At 47.7% G+C, this 14,197-nt stretch overlaps 1 protein-coding gene and 1 long non-coding RNA gene across 2 annotated transcripts in view; one reads left to right on the top strand and one right to left on the bottom strand.

Moving 5' to 3' along the window:
* LOC106745846 overlaps window positions 1-1,980 on the top strand; it is a 299,346-nt gene extending 297,366 nt beyond the window's left edge. The window contains exons 4-5 of the long non-coding RNA XR_001374561.1: window positions 17-188; window positions 1,693-1,980. This is a non-coding gene — a long non-coding RNA (uncharacterized LOC106745846). The remainder of the gene's footprint in view (window positions 1-16; window positions 189-1,692) is intronic.
* The window catches only part of LOC106745830 (UPF0489 protein C5orf22 homolog), a 717,157-nt gene that overhangs the window by 628,303 nt on the left and 74,657 nt on the right, over window positions 1-14,197 (bottom strand). The window lies entirely within an intron of this gene.

Raw genomic sequence — 14,197 nt, 5'->3', positions numbered from 1 at the left:
GTTGAACTTCTCACAGACGCTCTCAGACGCTACTCAAGCTGTCAAGCCGCTGTCAGAGATGCAGATCTAAATTGCGACGCGGGGGATATCCGAAGCAATATCGATCCGAAGATGTCTGCGAGGGAAGGAACCGCGTGACTGCAAGCCACCGTCGTCATCGCACCTCCCGCGCGCGCGCGACGAACACGGTACGTGACGGTTGTAATTAAACGTCGAACGATGAGCGAGCGTAAGTCGGTAGTAATTCAGACAGATTAATCGTGCCCGGGAATTAACCGCGATCGTCGCGGGATACCTTTATCACTTACCACCGCGGCCCCTCGTTAATTCAAACGACTCTATCTCGCTCCGTCCCACCGACCCGCTCGCCTATCCGCTCGCGTTGGCCAGAAACAAGCGCGAGAACGCCGAGAATATACGATTTCGCTTATACCCGAGTAGAAATATAGTCTAGTCGGCCTGAATCAAAAGCTAGTAGCTAATTAATGCAGGCTAGATGAAATGTTCCAACTCGTTGCTAGTTCACCGCTGACTGATTAATCGGAGAGAAGTGACGCGGTTGCGAGAAATAAGATAAATCTAAAAAAAAAAAAATATAACAAACAATGGTGTGGTATGTTTTCAGTCTTTCGCTCTAAGCAATAAAATGTAACGTAATTTTTGACGAAAAACATTTCCAGCATTGCCGAAAGTCGCAATAACACTAATCTGAAGGAATTCCTACGTAACACTGGAAACGCTTACTGGAAATCACGTGACAATTTAACGCTTGGAACAACAGACTGGAGACTTTCCACACCTATTGTAGCTCCGGACTTACTGGCTAGTAGTGACGTTAGACACTACTGATTTACTACCTTGCTAGACACCCACGGGGTTCGATTTCTACCAGGGCAATGAGGCAAAGCTCACACAACGCCGCGTGTGAAAGAACGAAGGGAAGAATCGTGTTATGATTGCCGACACGCAGCGGCGGCTGATGCGCCGACAAAAATGGACTATCGCGACTATCGAAAGACGTGCCAATGCGAGCTGAATTAATTGGAGCAGTGCTCCAACGACGTTGACGTAATTTAACGCGCGGACGGACTTACTTTAATCCGGCCGGAAACCCGCTTGCTTTACTTGAGAGAGAGAGAAAGAGAAAGAGAGGCCTACTTCGTGCACAGCAATCTCGAAGATATACGAAGTGATGCGCGCATATCTTAATAGTCCGAGTGGCCGTGATAGTCACCGGTGGCCAGCGTTCACCAACGATATTCCAACAAGTTTCTCTTTTTCTCTCTCTCTCTCTCATTAATTTACTTATAAGATGTAACTCGAACTGCGAGCAATGAATTAGACGCGCAGCCAATGAAGAACCAATTAAACGCGGCAAAAAGTAAGCTACGCGTCGGAAATTGCATCTGTTATTTATTGCGAGTCGGACGCGATATTCAGTCGAACTTTCGTACGACGGACGCAAGATCAGTGCAGCTTGACGTGTTTAAAGAAAGAAAAACCAAAGGAGGACTGTAAAAAGAAATGCTCCTCGTTGTTATTTTCTAATACTGAGCTCGTCGAAAGGCATAAAGTAATTTTCAAGATAAAGTCGAGCATGTTCGAGCAATCGGTCTTTCGTCATACGATAAGAATCACGCTGAGGTATCTCCTCAAGCAGATTTCCCTACGCGTCATTTGTATATATTTCAGGCTGCATGGATAACCAGCCGATCGTAAAAAGCATTTAAACTTGAAGATGAAAAACTGCGGGATGTAACGCAATACAAGTCGGTGTCCCACCTTGATGCGACAGATAATTTCTCCATGTTGAAGAAGCCCGAAGAAATATTTGTGCAAGAATTATTTAATATTTGATTATCTCATACAAATAGACAAATAAACAGGATATTCATGAAGTTATAATTACTTATCATGATGACGGGGCTATGAATGTGCCGGCCGAAATTTCGGCCTACTTTTCGTATCTACTTGTTCTCAATAAATTCGTTCAACATTTGTTCAAAACGGAAACCACCTGCATCTCATAAATTAATTCGCGTACCTTGAAAATATATGACGCATCACTGCCGGCGTCCTGACTTCTCGACCCAATCTTCCTGATTGCTTCGTCATAGCACTGACACTGAGATTGACACATTACTCACGTAGATACGATTCGATCGAAGATACACGTGTTATAAAACGCGATGCCGACGAGAGTCCGATTAAATCTTTCAAAACAGCCGGCGAAATATTTTAATCGCCCGCGGGGAAAAGAAAAATAACGTACTGATGCATGTTATTCCATGGCACACACGCGTGTCGCCGGTTCGAAACGTTATGAATATTCGGAAAAATTCGTGACGCGCGAAGGTATGTTTGACCGGCTTGAAGGTCGAGTACTGTCTGTTTTGATTGTTGTGATCACTCGATCGGCTGATAACGGACTGTTGACAATTGATGGGAGCGGATAAGTTCTATTTACGCTTTCTGATATTCTTCTGAGCGTCGCACTTTTTTTCTGTAATCGAACGTTACGTTACGTTTTACGCAGAATGTTTCATATCGGTTACTGACATTTTTTAATCGCAATCTCGGCGATATCGCGCAAATTAACACGCGTTTTCCCGATGGAATCGTATTTACGGGAGGATCAGTGCCATGAACTAGTCCCGGGTAGAAATGTATGCAGTTTTCCTAGTCACCCCACCCAGTTACTATCTAGCATTAACGCGTTTTCATTAGTTGTAATAATATTACGTAGGAAACGTAAGTAAGAACTCGATAGAGCTCGATTCTCAGAGATATTTCCAGGATGAAAATTATTCGAGTACTAAAGTACTTAAGTAAAAATAGTAACTAAAGTAACTAAAGTAAGAACTACTTAAGTAAGCCAACTGTTTAAATGATTAATAAGTGAGTCCGCTGCCCAATTCACTTATTCCCTCACGGGATGAGAATTACTGATTTATTAAGTCATCAATCAGAACTGTCACGCTTACGTCGTACACGTGCGTAAATCTCGGGATCTCCAGCTATAAATCTTTAAGCGTCTTCAATGTTAGCAGCTAAGAAATCCCGAACAAAATCACCGTTGCAAATCACGCGGATCGTCGAGCAGGCAGCCTAAATCAGCGGGTTTCGCAACGCTCGGTCGAGTGATATCGGCAACGATCGCGGAACAGGATTCGCGCGACAGGAGAGGACGCGGGACGGGACAGAGAGGAAATCGGTAGCGATTACAGCCGGATCCGCGATTACCATTCCTAATTGCGCCGATTAAAGCAATTATGCGCGTTGCGCTGTCAGTCCGGGAGAGAGAAAGATCGTCGAAAATAAGCGGTCTCTCCGCGCGTACCTCTCGCGCTCGCACGACGGTCTCTCATCGGCCGGTCCCGAGATTAGCCGCCGCGGTTTCTCTCGCAAAAACCCCCGCCGGTGGTTCTTATTATTACGCGCGAAGGCGAGCGCACACGCGAACGAAACAAACGGCCGGTCGATATCGTGCGCGGCCGCTCGCGCGCACCTGGATGAAAGGCTGGCGCCTTCTGTTTCAGCGGTATTAAAAATGAATGCTGATGTCGCTATAAATATGACGCCGGGCGCAATGTAGCGCAGGCCGCGGAGTAGTTGCATAGATAACGATCGAGGCGAGCCGACGGCGGCGTAAAATCCGCGCGAGCGCGCGATTATCCGCCGCCGAGCGCGCTGCCGCTCGCGCGGAGAGAAAGAGAGAGATAACGAAATTTGCACAAAGACGGAGGAGGCCGATAGCGGCACTCGGGGAATGCATAAGCCGTATATATTCCCGCTCGGCTTTTATTCTTCCTCCCCCCGTTTTTTCCCTCGCATCTCGTCGGGCGACCGTAAAGTAAAAGTTAACGAGCCGCGCCGAGAATCCCGACCGCATGCGCGCGTCAATCCCGACCGCCCGCGAAACGCTCGCTTCGGTCTGAGGGAAGAAACGGGGGGTGGAGGAAGAAAGAAGGACGAAAGCACTGAAGGAGTCTCCGCGCGTAAGGAAATCTTAGACGCGTTCCGTTAAATGTGGTCTACTAATGGGCGGTAGGAGTATGTTTGTAAGAAAAATAAAAAAATTCACCTGTCCCAATCGATTGTTCTCCTTACATTCGAACATGGTTGGTCAATTTCTTATTCTACTGGACTACACTTTTTAGATGCGTCGAGAATGCCCCTTTTAGTTACAAAGTTGATGGAGAGAGAGAGAGAGAGAGAGAGTGTGCTGTAATTTATCTTGCTTAGTTCGTAATGGATCAGTTGATGTTATGATTTCCAACTATTTTGTTCATCGACCTCTTTACTTTAGAGCCACGGCACACACAGAGAAACACCCGAGCAAACTACCGTCGTACGACCTTATAGAAGCCTTATTCGGTTTCCGTACTTCAAACAGATAATTTGTCGGATCCGGTCGTAATCAGGGAGCGATACGCAATATCGCATCAGATCCCGATGAAATAGCCTATATTCAAGGAACCTGATTAGGTATCTAATGCGTCGGATTAGGCTTCGATAGTGACGTCATCGTTCATAAGGACGATAAGATCCGAGCCTTTAGTAATAAGTAGATATGCCGTATGAAGTCCGGGATAAGAGATCTCGTTACAACTGCCAAAGTAGGGCCTTATAAGGATCGCTTATAACGCAGTATTACGATGTGCCTAATAATCATATCCACAAATAGGGATCATATCAGCCGATATACGTTACAGAACACAAGCAAAGTCAGTTACGACGCTACCAACTTCGTAACTGAAAGAGGGATATCTTCGGCATAACGGATTCCCACTTTTTGCGTGAAATAGGATCGACAGGGTATCGACTGATGGCGATGAGAAAAAGCGCAGACAATTATTTCCAATTAACGAACTCTCTCCACTCGCAGCAGCCGACGTACATATATTTAGATACGTTCGTTCGTTCGAGAGAGCGTTGCTACTCGGGAAAATAAATCCCCGGGCGCAACTCTCATGCATGCGCGAGAGTGGACGTGCGCAAGAGCCGGGGTTCGCGCGGTGCTCGCCGTACAAAACGTATCGCGCCGCGGACGGGAACAATGGGACCGGCCAGAGATCGCTCATTGTGTCCGCGACCGGCAAAAATAATCACGTGAAAGAGCAGCGCGAGGACGGACGGATAGACGAACGGACGGAAGAACGGACAATAAACGGGGGAGAGGGGACATCGTATTGCCCCGGCTGCCACTTGTGCTGGCTTCGCGCAAACGGCTTCCTGGTCTCAAACTGGCTCGTCCGTTTTGCATTTGCTGTCAGCCTTGGTTAACCTGCGGCATTCTGCCTTCCCCGAGTCTCCCGTCGCGACGGACTCCTCCTGGCGACCTCCGCGAAAATCGACGAGAAAAAAATCGCGCGTCGACCGCGAGCCGCGAACCTCCCTCAGTGCGTTTGAAATAAAATCAATTCCGCTGATCAACTTTACATATCGGTAGACGTTACGAGCCCATTAAATTCCCTGACAATTCTCACCGCAGTCTTCTTAAAAATTCCCCGGTTCTTCCGAAGTGGATGAACGAGTAAGTAACTGAACACACTGCAACGTCGCTTCCTCGAACAAACGGACGCGCGAGGAAAGTTTCACGGGTAATTCCCGTTATCCAATTAAGGAATAAATAATCAAATAGAAAGCAGTGCGTTTATTGTACATACGCGCACTTGGCGCACTAATTTATACCTTCGGGAGAAGAAAGCCGGCGTACGCGCTCCGGACTTTATTTATAGAGTCGGTGCGCTACGCGAAAACCGCAGAGGGTTGATGTACGAATACATTATACTCGCTTCGCGAGAAATAACATTGCGTGTTCTGATTTATATATGAGAATATGAGTCTTGAATTGATATTAATTTTTAAGGCTCGCTCGAACAGTGGTGAGTCCTGCGTTCCGGGCCGAGTACTTTAATGCACGACGCTAACGGTAACGGCGCCACCGTGATTTTTATGAGCGGCTCTACGACGGCGGCGGCGACGGCGGCCTCCACGTGCCGCGCGCATAAAGTCTAACGAGGTAAAATCACTCGGTATAATTCACTGAATACTGAATACTAATTATACGGCCGTTATTAAATAATCGTCCACGCGGGACGACGGCCGGGCTGAAGGACGCCGGCGCTTTTACGACGCCCGTGTGTCACTCCAAGCATGTGAATAAACGTGACGGGGTAACGGGGGGAAGGAGAAGGGGAGAGAAAGATAGTGAAGTGCATTCGTTTTCGAGGTGAGGAACATCATGTCGCCGTTGACGTCGTCGTCCACGTCGGCGGGCACTCGAGACTACGAGCTCTCGCGCTGCCTCCAATCGCTCGTTATGGGATATCGAGAGCCATCGTGCGATCATCTTCGAGCCTCGCAGCTGGTAAAGGCTGGTCGGGAAACGTCCACGGGACTTCAACCCGGCCGCGTTTCCCACGAAGTTAATACTCCGTGCAATTTACGTCGGAGTTACTCCGTAGATTAGAGAACACACGTGTTCTTCTAATTGTTACTCGTTATATCAATTTAACCCTTTGAGTCCTGACGCATCTTCGTAGCACCACGGATAGATCATTTTTCACTCATCTTTTTTTTCTGCAATTATCCGCGAACTTTTTTGAACTTTATGATATTGTTTAATTGTTTTATGACGAAGACGGGTCTTCCAGTAATGAAAATCCAAAGAAATGGGAAAGAAGGATCCATAAGTGGGTAAAAAATGACCCGATCACGTGTTAAGGAGCATGTAATATATGAAGTATATATAAGGGATATAAATATACGATATGTACGGGATATCCTTAAAAATATATATAAAAATATTTTGATTGAATCTCCCCCCTTTCCTTCTATCTACTAATCTATCTATCTATCTATTTATCTATCTATCTACGTCATTTGATAGTGGCTTGACGTCACATACAAGCGACATCGGGTGAAATGAATCGGTGATAGGGAACGCGCGTCGATTCAGGACGAAAGGTTCGCGTTGCAGCGTCCGCCGATACTTCCGCTCGATTTTACCCGCGTCGTGGTTCACGCTGCTGAGACGCGAAGAAGCTCCGTGTTCCCGACGAAACAGATCCTCCTTCTCGCGTCCACTTCACCGGCGTAACGTTAAAGTTCGTTATCGGGGAATCTCCGGCGCTCGTTTACACCGGTTCAGAAACCTATTTAGCATTTTCCTACTGCGACTTAACGACGTCCCGCTTGCTGTTCCTCGCCCCCGTAGAGGAAATTATTCTCTCTCTTTCTCTCTCTCTCTCTCTCTCTGGTGGAGCACTGAAATAAACATCACGGAAGAAAGAACGAGAACGCGCGAGCGCGGTGCCGCCTGCACCGGAATTTATCGATCGTAACAATCGTGTTTATCACGTGGTGTCGCTCGTAATCCGTCGACCGAACGATTTCACCTCGAATCGTCCGCGCTCTTATCTCGAGTCCGCCCCGCTTCGTCGCTAAGCCAGCCGAGGCAGGATAATGACGACTGCACGAGTAACGCCAACAGTTTTATGCCAAAAAATGAATGCAAATAGAATCTTCCTTTTTAGAGAAATTATTTCTCCGTTTTTTCACAGATAAGCTAAGTAAAATTGAATTCTTCTAGAAAAGAAAATCGTGAAAGAGCGAAATTTTTGTAAATAACACAATGTGGAAAAACGATATTACTTATTATTTCGTATTTAGTATTATATTTAATAGTTTATACATTATATTAGCTTATCCCTTTACTGCAAATCTAATGATCGTAATATATTGATTTTTCCAAATTTAATTAGCTTCCGGAGCGAAGAAACATCACGAAGCCAATTGCTCCGGTAAAAGCAGAAATTAATTTATCGCTCGTCACTTACGCACTTACGCAGCGTGACAGCGCAGCGTTCGAATTACAAATCTTCGTTAATTTTACGACGTTGCGAGTTACTCTCACCGTGCATAAGCGAGGCACTGAACGAGCTGTCGATATAATTAAACATCGATAAATTTAATGAGCTAACGCTCGTTAATCGGGGAAAGGCGCATATTCCTTTTCCGTGACGACACCCTCGCAAAAATCTATATCGAGGCGATATGGGAAAGTTTCAATCACATATACGCGATAATAAAGATTGAGCGAATGTCACGTAATTGGCTTATAGTTTCAAAGAGAGACGTTTAGCAAAAATTATATTGTTCAATCATTATTTTTCCTTTCCTCTCGGCAATCGGCGTCGCGTCGCGATTTCCTCTTGTTTAGAAAATTAATTAACGTTCAGAATATTAATACGCTTCCTCTAATTATTTTTTTTAATTAGATAGATCGTGCATCGCTGTTCGTGATATCGCATTTTAATAACATATCTATGATGTAACGTAATATTCGATGTTTACCGTACGAAGCAACGGAGAGAGAGGAAGAGAGAGAGAGAGAGAGAAAGAACGGGTGGATCTTGGCGAAGGAGGAGGCTTATTAGGGGGAATTAATTAGTCTTATCATTATGAATCAACACGTCAACAAATCGTAAACCAGTAATTAAAATCCCTCGAACAATAATAAACTTCGCGTTTATTACGCTGTAACGAGTAGCTCAAGTGGGTCATAAACGGAATGCAGATAGCATCGAGTGTATCAGTACACCACTTTACCAACCGATTCATGCATTGTAATTATATGCAAGTGCTGTAAAAAATAAAAACTTCATTAAAACGAAACTATTGTAACGACGGCGACGACGATGCAATTTATTCTCGGATGAAACAAGCCGAGCGATCAAAGCGACGATTCGGGAATAATAATTAGTAAACAATAGACACTCGTTTAAACTTCGGGAAGATAATAATTTCCAAGGCAAAATAAAAAAAAAAACAGTCTGTTGGCGACACGGAATTAAAATCGATCTCGAATTCAGATTGGCGCGGTTAAATCAGCCGTATTGTCGCATCGCGCGAGAATAACAATTAGCAAATAATAGACACTCGTTTAAACGTCGGGAAGATAATAATTCCCGCGACGAAATTAAAAAAAAAAAAAGAAAAAAAAACAAGATCCATCGGTGACGCGAAACTAGAATCTATCTCGAGTCTAGATTAGCGCGGTTAAATCAGCCGTATTGTCGCATCGCGCGGGAATAACAATTAGCAAACAATAGACACTCGTTAGCGGGTATGAATTTACCCCCCGAACGTTTTATATAATAGACAGTACAATGAGAATGAGCGGACGGAAGGACGGACGGACTGACCGACGGACGGACGAGCGGGACGGCGGTTTCATGAATTCGGGATCGACGTTGAAATTAATAATGATAATTCGCCGCACAGAGGCGCGCTATTGTTCGTCCGCCGGCGGATAGATTTCGATCCTATTTTCGCCCAATTTGAGCTCATTCAAAAACCCGGGGTCACCTCTGGCCCCGGGAAACTCGTTTCCCTACGATAGTCTGCGCGTAGTCGCGCGACCAGAGCTCGTAGTTCCAACTCGGCGCGGCTATTCCCACGAAGGGCACGGCCCACGTGTTGAACGATTCGCATTCTCTCTCTCTCTCTCTCTCTCTTTCTTCTCGCCCGACGAACGAAGTCCGCCGTTTTACTCGCGCGAGTACGTTATCGAAGAGACGAGAAATATGGAATGTACTCTCCCCCGCACTCGCGCGCTACACGTGTGACTCGTATGATAATAATAATATCAATAATACTCGACTTTATGATAATAATAACATCAATAATATTCGACTTTACGCCTTCGCATAAAATCGTTCTCGGCGACCGTTGGTGGGTCTCTCGTATTTTAGAGCGCGCGGTTCGTAAAAGAACGAGAACGATACACGTTGCGCGATATTTATGTTGGTCCGCCGGGCGCGTTTAAATTATATTGCGAACTGCGGCGAGCGGCGATTACTCGACACCGGTAGTATATACCGTTTCCGACCGGTCGCACGGAATCGTCTCGTCGATCAGACTTAGTCTGCGCGGAATACGGAAAGGCGGCGTGTCGTCGCGGCGACGGTCGCCGCCGTCGTCAGTCCGAGGGGAGTAACTCACGCGCGATGGAGAGAAGGCGCGAGAGAGCGAACGGCGGTGAGGGAAAGAAGGAGCTGAAAGAAGGTAAAAGATCGACGAGCACGGAGCGCAATTAGGGGGAAAATGGACGGCCGTCCCGGCGAAAGCGGTTAAATCAGTCCGGACGTTTACGAGCGGCGATTACGCGGCCGCGGCAAAATTCCTCGGTCACCTGCACGCGCGCGCGGCACCGAGACGCCTCTCTCGCGCTCGTAGATTTCGTGAAGGACGCCCCGCGGCGAGAGAGGGATCTCTCCTTCCTGATGGCCGGGAGAGCGACGTGAATAAGAATGGTAATGACGCCGGCGGCGGCAGCCGCGGACGGCTTTATTACGGGAAGAACCGGCGCGCGCGGTATCGCCGACGATTTTTGCACGCTTCGCGGAAGCCGCGGGAAGTTATTCTTCTTCTCCTCCTCCTCCCTCCGCCTCGACCGTGTCGTGCCCGTCATATTGTGCGTGCGTTCTGTATCTCGGTTGCGGACCGGTGGTCGGAACTCGTCGTCCAGAGCCGCCCGGAAATGACGAGGATACGCGGGTATCGACGCGAGCCCGTTCCACCGCGAGTGTAATTTTAGACGCGGCGTTGCGCGAGAACTCGATGGGTGCGACCACGCTCTCGGAAGGTGTGTTGTTGCACCGTCAAGTTTGCCCAGCAGGTACTCCCTGTGCTCGACACCGGAAACGCAAATGCGCTTTTACGAGCGCGTCTAAAAGCGGAGGGAGCGTTAAAGGTCATTTCGTTAGCTGTCCGTGCCGATTATTTCGTTTCATTCATTCGAACTTGCGTGTATTGTTCCCGATTAAACCGTTATGATATTATCCTCTTCAGTTCATTCCTTCGTTTTTTACGTCTCTCTACCCTCCGACGCTTTGTAAGAATCGTTCAATTTATTTGTTGAATTATTCGGTTGGCTCATCACATCATAGTTAAATCGATTACCGCATATTGTTGTATTTTTGAACGTAACGTCCTTTAAATATTCTCCCTTTGCGTTTTAACGGGTCTACTTTCGTGAAGGGCGCTTTCCCGCAGATAAATATTACTAATATTACTAAATCAATCCTGAAGCAGACCCAAATTATGGGCGGCAATATCGCGGGGGGAAAATAGTCGCGCGTCAGCTGCGTGTCCGCGAAGCCGCCCATCGGATCTTCAATTACCCGTGGATCATCGCGATTAAAGCCGCGAGAGGAACTCCGCGTCCGCGCAACGACAACACGGGGCGGACATTAGCAACGATGTCGGGTACGATTCTACACTCATTAAAAGCGGACGTTGATAAGTTACCTGGAAGAGATTCTCAACATTATTGCTCGTCCCTGAACGAGCCAGCAAATTTCTAAACGCGAGATGACCGCGAGATCGCGCGCGTTGACTCCGCGCCGACGTCGGCGATCCGGCCGAAAGCGGAAGATTAGAAATCGCCGACGAGCAGCGGCGCTGCCGAGATGCATGGCCGGTGTCGCCGGCGTAACAAATCCCGCGGAGACTTCCCTTATCTCCCGTGTACTGCGCGCGGATCTCCGTTTCCGTCTCGCGGGATGTCCAAGCGGCGGCGGCCGGTACCATGAGCAGGCTGTAACTCGGATTGATGGCCGAACCCGGGGCGTATTTCGGTCTTAACGATAACAGAAAGTCGCATAGACACAAGTCGAGAAACTCTTCATTTCCGGGATACGAATATCCGCCCCGTTTACAATGAATACTTCATCTTTTCCTCCCGTTTTCCTCTCGTAAGAATAACTCTTTAACAAAAAAATATCGATTTGTAATTTCCTCTTTCCACAACGATGCGTATCTCAGATAGAGGTCTATTTCACTCCATTTTTTGTCAAATTTTGTAAAGAAGAGAAAAATATCGACACATTAAATGTTACGTTGAGATGAAATCAAGAAAGAAATATATGGAGCGAGCAAAATACATTCGAAGGAATATATAACAGCAACAGCCCAACGATAATACACCTTCCTTCCGCTCCTTCATCCCGCAGACGAGCATGTATACGCTCCTGAAGTTCGACTACCTATTTCAATTACCCCGGTGTGTGCACGTACGTAGGACGTTCGCGTATGAGTGAAACGCGAAAAGCGCGCGTCGCTCGTAAAAAGAGAGCAAGGCCCCTGTAAGGAACAGGGCGGGTTTATAGCCGATGGTAATTTTCCCGCTCGATGCGGAATAATATCATAAACGGCCGCGGTCTCTTCGCATTTTACGATAATTCTCGAGACGCGCGCGTTATCCCGAGACAGACCGCCGTTACGCATCTAGTACGTCGTACGTTAGCGCGCGCGCGCGCGCGCTTAAGGTAGATCCTCGCGTATATTTCATGAGATATTTCTAGGTGCTGACGATATTCGCTCGAACACGAGGAATCGCGCGGCCGAACGAGAAGCGCCTGCGGAGTGGCGTCCGCAGCGTCGGGTAGTCAATAACGAGAGAGAGAGAAAGAGACGCGGCTACCATCTATAAACTCTCCAGTCATATCCTACTTTAATTAACTACGTGGAAGTTGCCCGGCGACAAATATGCGACGTTACGTGCGGGAACGGGGGCGAAGGAAGGGAATCCACGGTAATTTCGGCCGACAATAAATATCGGAATGAAAAAGCGCGATATGAGAGAAGAGGTAATTGAGCTATTAGTCGTGAGGACGACGACAATTGTTCTTTATCGTTTCCGTTCGTACGGAAGCGTCGTAAGTCTCGCCGTCAACCGGTTCGGAATCGCATTTGACAATTAATCCATAAATCTCCCCGGCCAAGTCCTGCATTAATTGGCCGCGCGGAAGTCGTCCCATTAACGGCCGATGCAATTAATAATTAATAATCCTCCGAAAACCGACCTGACGTTCCTTCGCAGCTGAGACCGTCGTTCATCCTCTCGAAAGAGAAGCGGCGGGTGAAAACCCGTTTCTCGGGACAGGAGGAGGAGAAGGAGGACAATGCCAGCAGTTTGTACGCTTTTTTAATTACGCTACGTTAACGTCAGCGGCTATGAGTGACATCGACCTGTCCTCGAACGGCTAATCAAGATTTCGCGCGTGGCCCGACACACTTACACACACCGATGCCGATCGGTTTCGTCTTTCTCTCTTTCTCGCCGCGAATTCGCTCGTTTCATCCGTTTTAATTGGAGGCGCCGATCCTTATCGACGCACCTGGTGCGCGCTCGCCCGCCGTTTGCGGAATAAAATTAATAAAGTGGTTCATCGCGTTAATGAAATGCCCACGTCGAACGACAGTAAAGACCGATGAACTGGAAATCGAATAAAACTTCGTATTCACCGGACAGACGGGAATATNGGGGGGGGGGGGGGGAGAGCGGTCGACCGATCGGCAGTAAAGAGATGCTTTTACGAGCGAACGCGCGCGCACTATAACGTAAACTATTGGGAGATATGTAGCTCGCGTCGTCGTTTAATTGGAAGCTTTAAATGCGAGCAACATCCTGCGCTTCGAAGGTCCAAAGAGAGAGCGGTATTTATAATAAACACGTATAACGCGCATAACCGTGCCCGGCCGTCCGTTCTCGCAAACGAGCGCGCACGGCTTGTCCCGCGCGATGACAATTTAACGGGCCGTTGGGAGGGGGGAGGGGCTGCAATTACGCCCCGCGCTACAAATTGCGTTTCCAGGATCACGTAACAAGCGCGCGCGTTCGATGTAACGGCAATGATAATAATGATAATAATAATGATAATAATAATTTCAATCGCGCGCGCGATTTTATTTAAACGCTAAGGGGAAAAAGTGGTTCGCGCGCGCCACGCGTTGTCGAGCCGCTTGAACGAGACAAAAAGGCGGCGTTGTGCAAAAAGGTTGAATTCAAAGGTGCCGAATGAAAAACGCGGGCGCGATACTGGCCGATCGAAGCCGCGGAAACTGTAATTACGCTTCGGCAAACGGCGTTTTTTTCCAGGATTCGCGTAACGAGCGAGCGAGCGGGCGGGGCGCGTTTAACAATAATAATTTCGAGCGCGCGACCGAGAGCTTGCGCAAGGGAGAGAACGATACGGGGTATCGGGACACACCATTGTTGCGTTCAGGCCGAACGAAAATTGTGCGACATTGTGCAGAAAGTGGATCTGAACGGGCCGGGTGGAAAAACGGGCGCGCGCGCGCGATACGGGCGATCGAAGCTGCGGGAACTGTAATTAACTCGCGT

Source organism: Dinoponera quadriceps, unplaced genomic scaffold (assembly GCF_001313825.1).
Source record: "Dinoponera quadriceps isolate SergipeBrazil2010 unplaced genomic scaffold, ASM131382v1 scaffold120, whole genome shotgun sequence".
Taxonomy (NCBI): domain Eukaryota; kingdom Metazoa; phylum Arthropoda; class Insecta; order Hymenoptera; family Formicidae; genus Dinoponera; species Dinoponera quadriceps.
The sequence above is the reverse complement of the archived record's forward strand: the minus strand, read 5'-3'. Positions and strand labels throughout refer to the sequence as shown.